The 7,650-nt window shown below is 37.5% G+C and overlaps 1 pseudogene across 1 annotated transcript; it reads right to left on the bottom strand.

Annotated features, from left to right (window-relative positions):
* Positions 1 to 165: 165 nt before the first annotated feature.
* Positions 166 to 1,023, bottom strand: LOC306653986 (small ribosomal subunit protein uS12-like; annotated as a pseudogene). Its single transcript has one exon. The product of its transcript is annotated as a small ribosomal subunit protein uS12-like (transcript).
* Between the last annotated feature and the right edge of the window lie 6,627 nt (positions 1,024 to 7,650).

The following is a 7,650-nucleotide window of genomic DNA, read 5'->3' as shown; positions in this document are numbered from 1 at the left end:
ATAACCCACTCCCTGCCTACCAGTTGGGAAGTTGTAGCTGAAGGAAGTGTGTGAAGTCGTTCAAGAACACAAGGTTAATATATAGAAATTTGAACCCAGATCTTCTGAGTCTGAATCCAAACAAGTTCAAGTCTGCAGTGGGGGAGCACTTATTACCAGCACCAAAGTTTACTGGGTCAGTGGAGTTTCAAGGTGATGATTTCGTATTCCCAACTGTGTCTACTAGGCCAGTCTCTATCTGGAAATGCTGTCTGCCTCTCATCAAGTCTCCTCCTTTCTGAACCAGAGCAGATTTTTCTAGTTACATTCTATAAAGGGGAGATTAGGGGAATCTGCTTGAAGGTCTCATGACCTGGGTGAGTCTCTGTTTTGGTCCTGCAACCCACTATGGTATGGGCAGTGCATATTACATAACCAATGCACTGTCCCTACTCCCTACACAGGCAAAGCTCTCCTGTCCTATGCTACCTGAGTAGTAGATCCTTTAATTGATAATGTTGGTTAAAGGGGAACCATGAAAAAATGATAGAAACATACCTTAATCTTTTAATTATTTTTTCTGGAATATTAAAATTTATTACTATTGTTTTCATCAGCAAAATTTATGATCTTTGTTTTTCCTTCTTGCCTTTGTATAGGGCCAAAAGAGAGACATTGGCTACTTTAACAACCTTAAAGCAGACTCCAGGAATGTCACCAACAGCATGACCTTTTCGACCAAATCCAGCAACCAGAACCTCATCATAAAGTTCAGGAAACCATCATGGGTACAAAAGCTGTGATTTTCTTGCCATGCTTGATCAACTGGACCCTGACACACTTCCTGATGGCAGAATTTGGCTGTTTGGCTTCAACCCCTGCTTTTTCCAACACAATTCCCTTTGCATGGGAAGCACCACCAAAAGGGTTGGTCTTCAGGGCTGTGCCCAAATGGGCTTTCTTGTACTGTTTATCATGCCACTTCTGGTCCCATTGGTGACTACAGAGCTTCTTGGCGGTATGAAGACCATGGCACTTGCTCATACTGTGGGTGCCACAGGGACCAGCGAAAGAGCAATCTTTTAATTTTAACTTAAAGCATATACAGGTATGTTTAGGTACCATGGATTTTAGGATAGGATCAAGCATTTGTCTTAGAGCAGCCCTTTGTTAATTGGAGTACTGCTTCATCTTTCTTGCCTTAATCATACCCACAATTCATTTATTTTACAAATATTTGTTGTGCTCTTTCTATGTGCCAGACATATTGTAGGTGTTAGAAATAACAGCAGTGAATAACATGGTCTCTGCACTCATGAAGTTTACATTTTACTGTGATCTACTAATTTCAGGATGGGTTTCCTTTTTTAAGTTTAAAAAGAATTTTTTTTTTTTTTTTTTTTTTTTTTTAATATGGGTCTCACAGTGTTGCCCAGGCTGACCTTAAAACTCTTGATCTTCCTGCCTCTTTCTCCCAAGCAGCTGAGATTATAGATGTGCTCTACTGTGCCTGTTTTTCAGTGCTGGTTTTCCTAAAGTAGAATGAGGACTCAAGGCAGTCTGATTACAGAACTATCCTAAAATATTTATGAATCCTCCCCCCCTGCCTAGTTTTTCTGCATGTCTTTCCCACACTAATTCAACAGTTTTTTTTTTTTTGTTTTTTTTTTTTTTTGCATGCTTGACTTGTCTTTATGAAGCCTTTCCAAAACATACAACTCGAGTTTTCACAGGAAAAGGGCTCTTGTTTGTTTGTTTTTTTTCACTCAAATTTCATTGGTTTTCACAATAATCAAATTACATCATCAGAATGACAAGTACAATGGGCAGATGTGGATTGGGAACAAATTGCACTGAACTCTGGTGAATGCTTGTTTGGATTTGTGGAACAGGAGTGCCTGAGAGTACCTCTACTTGTTGAGCATCTAGTGTGTCATGGGCATTAGTGGGTTTTACAGAGGCAGCAGAGAACATCTGCTACCCTCCTGTTTGGTTAGATGGGGGTCAGTGTCAAGAGCTTCTGCCTTACTGATGTGCCCATCTTCTCCAGACCAAATACCAAATGCATTATGAACTTGGATGATGGTTTGCATCACTTTTTATTTTTGACTTTTTTTTTCTTCTTTGGTACTAAGGATTAAACCCAGGATCTCTACTTCTGAGCTACATCCCTAACCCTTTTTTATTTTGAGACTGGGTCTCATTAAGTAGATGCTCAGGCTGGCTTAGAACTTTTCAAGATCAGACAAGATCGGGTGCTTTCAGGGTGGTGTGGCGGTAAACTGGCTTAGAACTTTCAGGACTTTCAGTCCTCCTTCCTTAGCTTCCCACATAGCCATGATTGTCCGTGTGTGCAGCTACATCGGCTGTGCCATGTTTTTTCCCCAAGATTTTAAAATTGATACATTATACATAATAGTGGGATTTATTGTTGCATATTTGTACATGCACACTATGTAACAATATAATTTGGTCCACTTCATTCCTCAATACCCCCCGGCTGTGCCATTTTTTTTTTTTTTTTTTTTTGGGAGGTACCAGGGCTTGAACTCAGGGGCACTCAATCACTGAGCAATATCCTCAGCCCTATTTTGTATTTTATGTAGAGACTGGGTCTCACTGAGTTGCTTAGCACCTCGCTATTTGAAAGGTCAAGTACTTACACTAAAGCTTTACAAACATGGAGGGAAAGGAGTTGTATCTTTGTTTAGCTAAGTTTTCTTTTGCTTTTTTTTTTTTAATTTATTTTTATTGTAAACAAATGGAATACATGTTGTTTCAGTTTGTACATGGAGTAACAGCATACCATTTGCATATTCATATATTTACATAGAGTAATGATGTTGATTCATTCTGTTATTTTTTTCCTTCCCCCACCCCTCCCACCTCTTTTTCCCTCTATGCAGTCCCTCCTTCCTCCATTCTTGTCCCCCTCCCACCCCCCATTAAGTGTCATCATCTGCTTATCAGTGAGATCATTCCTCTTTTGGATTTTTGAGATTGGCTTATCTCAACATGATATTGTCCAATTTCATCCATTTGCCTGCAAATGCCATAATTTTATTATTCTTTATAGCTGAGTAATATTCCATTGTATATATATACCACAGTTTCTTTATCCATTCATCAATTGAAGGGCATCTAGGTTGGTTCCATAGTCTGGCTATTGTGAATTGAGCCGCTATGAACATTGATGTGGCTGTATCTCTGTAGTGTGCTGATTTTAAGTCCATTAGGTATGGGCTGAGGAGTGGGATAGCTGGGTCAAATGGTAGGTCCATTCCAAGTTTTCTAAGGAATCTCCATACTGCTTTCCAGAGTGGCTGCACTAATTTGCAGTCCCACCAGCAATGTATGAGTGTACCTTTTTCCCCACATCCTCTCCAACACCTATTATTGCTTGTATTCTTGATAATTGCCATTCTAATTGGGGTGAGACGGAATCTTAGTGTAGTTTTGATTTGCTTTTCTCTTATTACTAGAGGTGTTGAACATTTTTTCATATGTTTGTTGATACATCTTCTCCTGTGAAGTATCTGTTCATTTCCTTAGCCTATTTGTTGATTGGGTTATTTGTATTCTTGGTGTACAGTTTTTTGAGTTCTTTATATATTCTGGAAATTAGTGCTCTATCTGAAGTATGAGTGGCAAAGATTTTCTCCCACTCTGTAGGCTCTCTCTTCGCATTGCTGATAGTTTCCTTTGCTGAGAGAAAGCTATTTAGTTTGAATCTATCCCAGTTATTGATTCTTGCTTTTATTTCTTGTGCTATAGGAGTCCTGTTAAGGAAGTCTGATCCTAAGCCAACAAGTTGAAGATTTGGACCTACTTCTTTTTCTATAAGATGCAGGGTCTCTGGTCTGATTTCAAGATCCTTGATCCATTGTGAGTTGAGTTTTGTGCAGGGTGAGAGATAGGGGTTTAGTTTCATGCTGTTGCATATGGATTTCCAATTCTCCCAGCACCATTTGTTGAAGAGGCTATCTTTTCTCCATTGCATATTTTTGGCACCTTTGTCTAGTATGAGAAAATTGTATTTATTTGGGTTTGTGTCCGTGTCCTCTCTTCTGTACCATTGATCTACCTGTCTATTTTGGTGCCAACACCATGCTGTTTTTGTTACTATTGCTTTGTAGTAGAGTTGAAGTTCTGGTATTGTGATACCCCCTGCTTCACTCTTCCTGCTAAGGATTGCTTTAGATATTCTGGGTTTTTTATTCTTCCAGATGAATTTCATGATTGCTTGCTCTATTTCTGTGAGGTACGTCATTGGGATTTTAATTGGAATTGCATTGAATCTGTATAGTACTTTTGGTAGTATGGCCATTTTGACAATATTAATTCTTCCTATCCAAGAACATGGGAGAACTTTCCATCTTCTAAGGTCTTCCTTAATTTCTTTCTTCAGTGTTTTGTAGTTTTCATTGTAGAGATCTTTTACATCTTTGGTTAGATTGATGCCCAAGTATTTTATTTTTTTTGAGGCTATTGCAAATGGTGTTGTTTTTCCTCATTTTCCCTTGTCAGCTGTTTCGTCGCTTGTGTATAAAAATGCTGTAGATTTATGTGTGTTGATTTTATAGCCTGCTATTTTGCTGAATTCATTGATGAGGTCTAGAAGTTTTCTGGAGGAGGTTTTTGGATCCTCTAAATATAGAATCATGTCATCCGCAAATACTGACAGCTTAAGTTCCTCTTTTCCTATTCGTAACCATTTAATTTCTTTAGTCTCCCTAATTGCTCTAGCTAGAGTTTCGAGGACAATGTTGAATAGAAGTGGTGAAAGAGGACACCCCTGTCTTGTTCCCATTTTTAAAGGTAATGGTTTCAGTTTTTCTCCATTAAGAATGATGTTGGCCATGGGCTTAGCATAAATAGCCTTTACAATGTTCAGGTAGTTCCTACTATCCCTATTTTTCTAGTGTTTTGAGCATGAAGGGTGTTGTATTTTGTCAAATGCTTTTTTCTGCATCAATTGAAATAACCATATTATTCTTATCCTTAAGTCTATTGACATGATGATATGTTTATTGATTTACGAATGTTGAACCATCCTTGCATTCCAGAATGACCCCACTTGATCGTGGCTGCACATTTTCTTAATATGGTTTTTGGATACGGTTTGCCCATATTTTGTTAAGGATCTTGCATCTATATTCATCAAGGATATTGGTCTAAAATTTTCTTTCCTTGATGTGTCTTTTCCTGGTCTGGGTATGAGGGTGATATTAGCTTCATAGAATGAGTGTCAGTAGGGTACCCTCCTTTTTCTATTTCCTGGAATACTTTGAGAAGTATTGGAATGAGTTTCTTCTTTGAAGGTCTTGTAGAACTCAGCTGAGAATCCATCTGGTCCTGGGCTTTTCTTGGATGGTAGATTTTAATGGCTTCTTCTATTTCATTGCTTGATATTGATCTGTTTAAATTGTGTATGTCCTCCTGGTTCAGTTTGGGAGGAGCATATGTCTCTAGAAATTTGTCAATGTCTTTGGTGTTTTCTATTTTGTTGGAATACAGATTTTCAAAGTAGCTTCTCATTATGTTCTGTATCTCAGTGGTGTCTGTCGTGATATTTCCTTTTGCATAATGTATTTTAGTAATTTGAGTCTTCTCTCTCCTTCTCTTTGTTAGTGTGGCTAAGGATTTATCTATTTTGTTTACTTTCTCGAGGACCAACTTTTTGTTTATGTCAATTTTTTGAATTGTTTCTTTTGTTTCAATTTCATTGATTTCAACTCTGATTTTAATTATTTCCTGTCTTCTACTACTTTGCTGTTATTCTGTTCTTCTTTTTCTAGGCTTTGAGCTGTATAATGTTAGGTCATTTAATTGTTGACTTTTCATTCTTTTCTGGAATGCACTCCATGCAATGAATTTTCCTCTTAGTACTGCTTTCATAGTGTCCCAGAGACTTTGATATATTGTATCATCATTCTCATTGACCTCTAAGATTTTTTAATCTCCTCCCTGATGTTTTTTGTTATCCATGTTTCATTCAATAGCATACTATTTAGTCTCCATGTGTTGGAGTAATTTCCTTTTTTTATTTTGTCATTGATTTCTACTCTCAGTCCATTACAATCTGATAGAACACAAGGCAGTATCTCTATTTTTTTTGCATTTCCTAAGGGCTGCTTTGTGGCATAACACATGGTCTATTTTGGAGAAGGTTCCATGTGCTGCTGAGAAGAAAGTGTATCTGCTCGTTGATGGATGGAATATTCTATATATATCTATTAAGTCTAGGTTATTGATTGTGTTATTGAGTTCTACAGTTTCTTTGGTTGGATTTTGTTTGGAAGATCTATCTAGTGGTGACAGTGGTGCGTTAAAGTCACCCAGAATTATTATGTGTGGTCTATGTGATTCTTGAAATTGAGAAGGATTTGTTTGATATACAGGGATCCACCATTGTTTGGGGCATAAATATTTACTATCATTATGTCTTCCTGATTTATGGTTCCCTTAAGCAGTATGAAATGTCCTTCTTTATCCCTTCTGACTAACTTTGGCTTGAAGTCCACTTTATCTGATATAAGGATAGAAACCCCCGCTTTTTTACTGAGTCCATGTGCATGTAGGTTTTTTCCCATCCTTTCATCTTTAGTCTGTGGATGTCTTTTTCTATGAGATGAGTCTCTTGCAGGCAGCATATTGTTGGGTCTTTCTTTTTAATCCATTCTGCCAGTCTATGTCTTTTGATTGAGGAGTTTAGGCCATTAACATTCAGGGTTATTATTGAGAAATGATTTGTATTCCCAGTCATTTGGCTTATTTTTGGTTTTTAAGTTGGCTTGGTTTCTCCTTTGAGTCGTTTTTCTCTAAGGTAGTTCCTCCCTTTGCTGACCTCCATTGTTGTTTTTCATTTCCTCCTCATGGAATATTTTGTTGAGAACATTCTGTAGTACAGGCTTTCTATTTGTAAATTCTTTCAACTTTTGTTTATCATGGAAGGATTTTATTTCATCTTCAAATCTGAAGGTTAGTTTTGCTGGGTATAGGATTCTTGGTTGGCAACCTTGTTCTTTCAGAGCTTGAAATATGTTGGTCCAGGCCCTTCTAGCTTTTAGAGTCTGGGTTGAGAAGTCGGCTGCTATCCGTATTGGTCTCCCCCATATGTAATCTGATGCTTTTCTCTTGCGGCCTTCAAAATCCCATCTTTATTTTGAATGTTAGGCATTTTCATTATAATGTGCCTTGGTGTGGATCTGTTGTGATTCTGTGCATTTGGTGTTCTGTAAGCCTCTTGTATTTGATTTTCCATTTCATTCTTCAGGTTTGGGAAATTTTCTGATATTATTTCATTGAATAGGTTGTTCATTCCTTTGGTTTGTATCTCTGTGCCTTCCTTAATCCCAATAATTCTTAAATTTGGTCTTTTCATGATGTCCCATAGTTCTTGGAGATTCTGTTCATGATTTCTTACCATCTTCTCTGTTTGGGTGACTTTATATTCAAGATTAAATATTTTGTCTTCATTTTCTGAGGTTCTGTCTTCCAAGTGGTCTAGTCTATTGGTGATGCTTTCCATTGAGTTTTTTATTTGGTTTGTTGTCTCCTTCATTTCAAGGATTTCCATTTGGTTTTTTTTGAAAATCTCTATCTCTTTGTTGAAATGATCTTTTGCTTCCTGCAGGTGCTCTTTCAGCTTATTGGTATTATCATTCATTG

Source organism: Sciurus vulgaris, assembly GCF_902686455.1.
Source record: "Sciurus vulgaris genome assembly, chromosome: 2".
NCBI lineage: Eukaryota > Metazoa > Chordata > Mammalia > Rodentia > Sciuridae > Sciurus > Sciurus vulgaris.
This window is presented reverse-complemented; position numbering and strand designations above follow the sequence as displayed.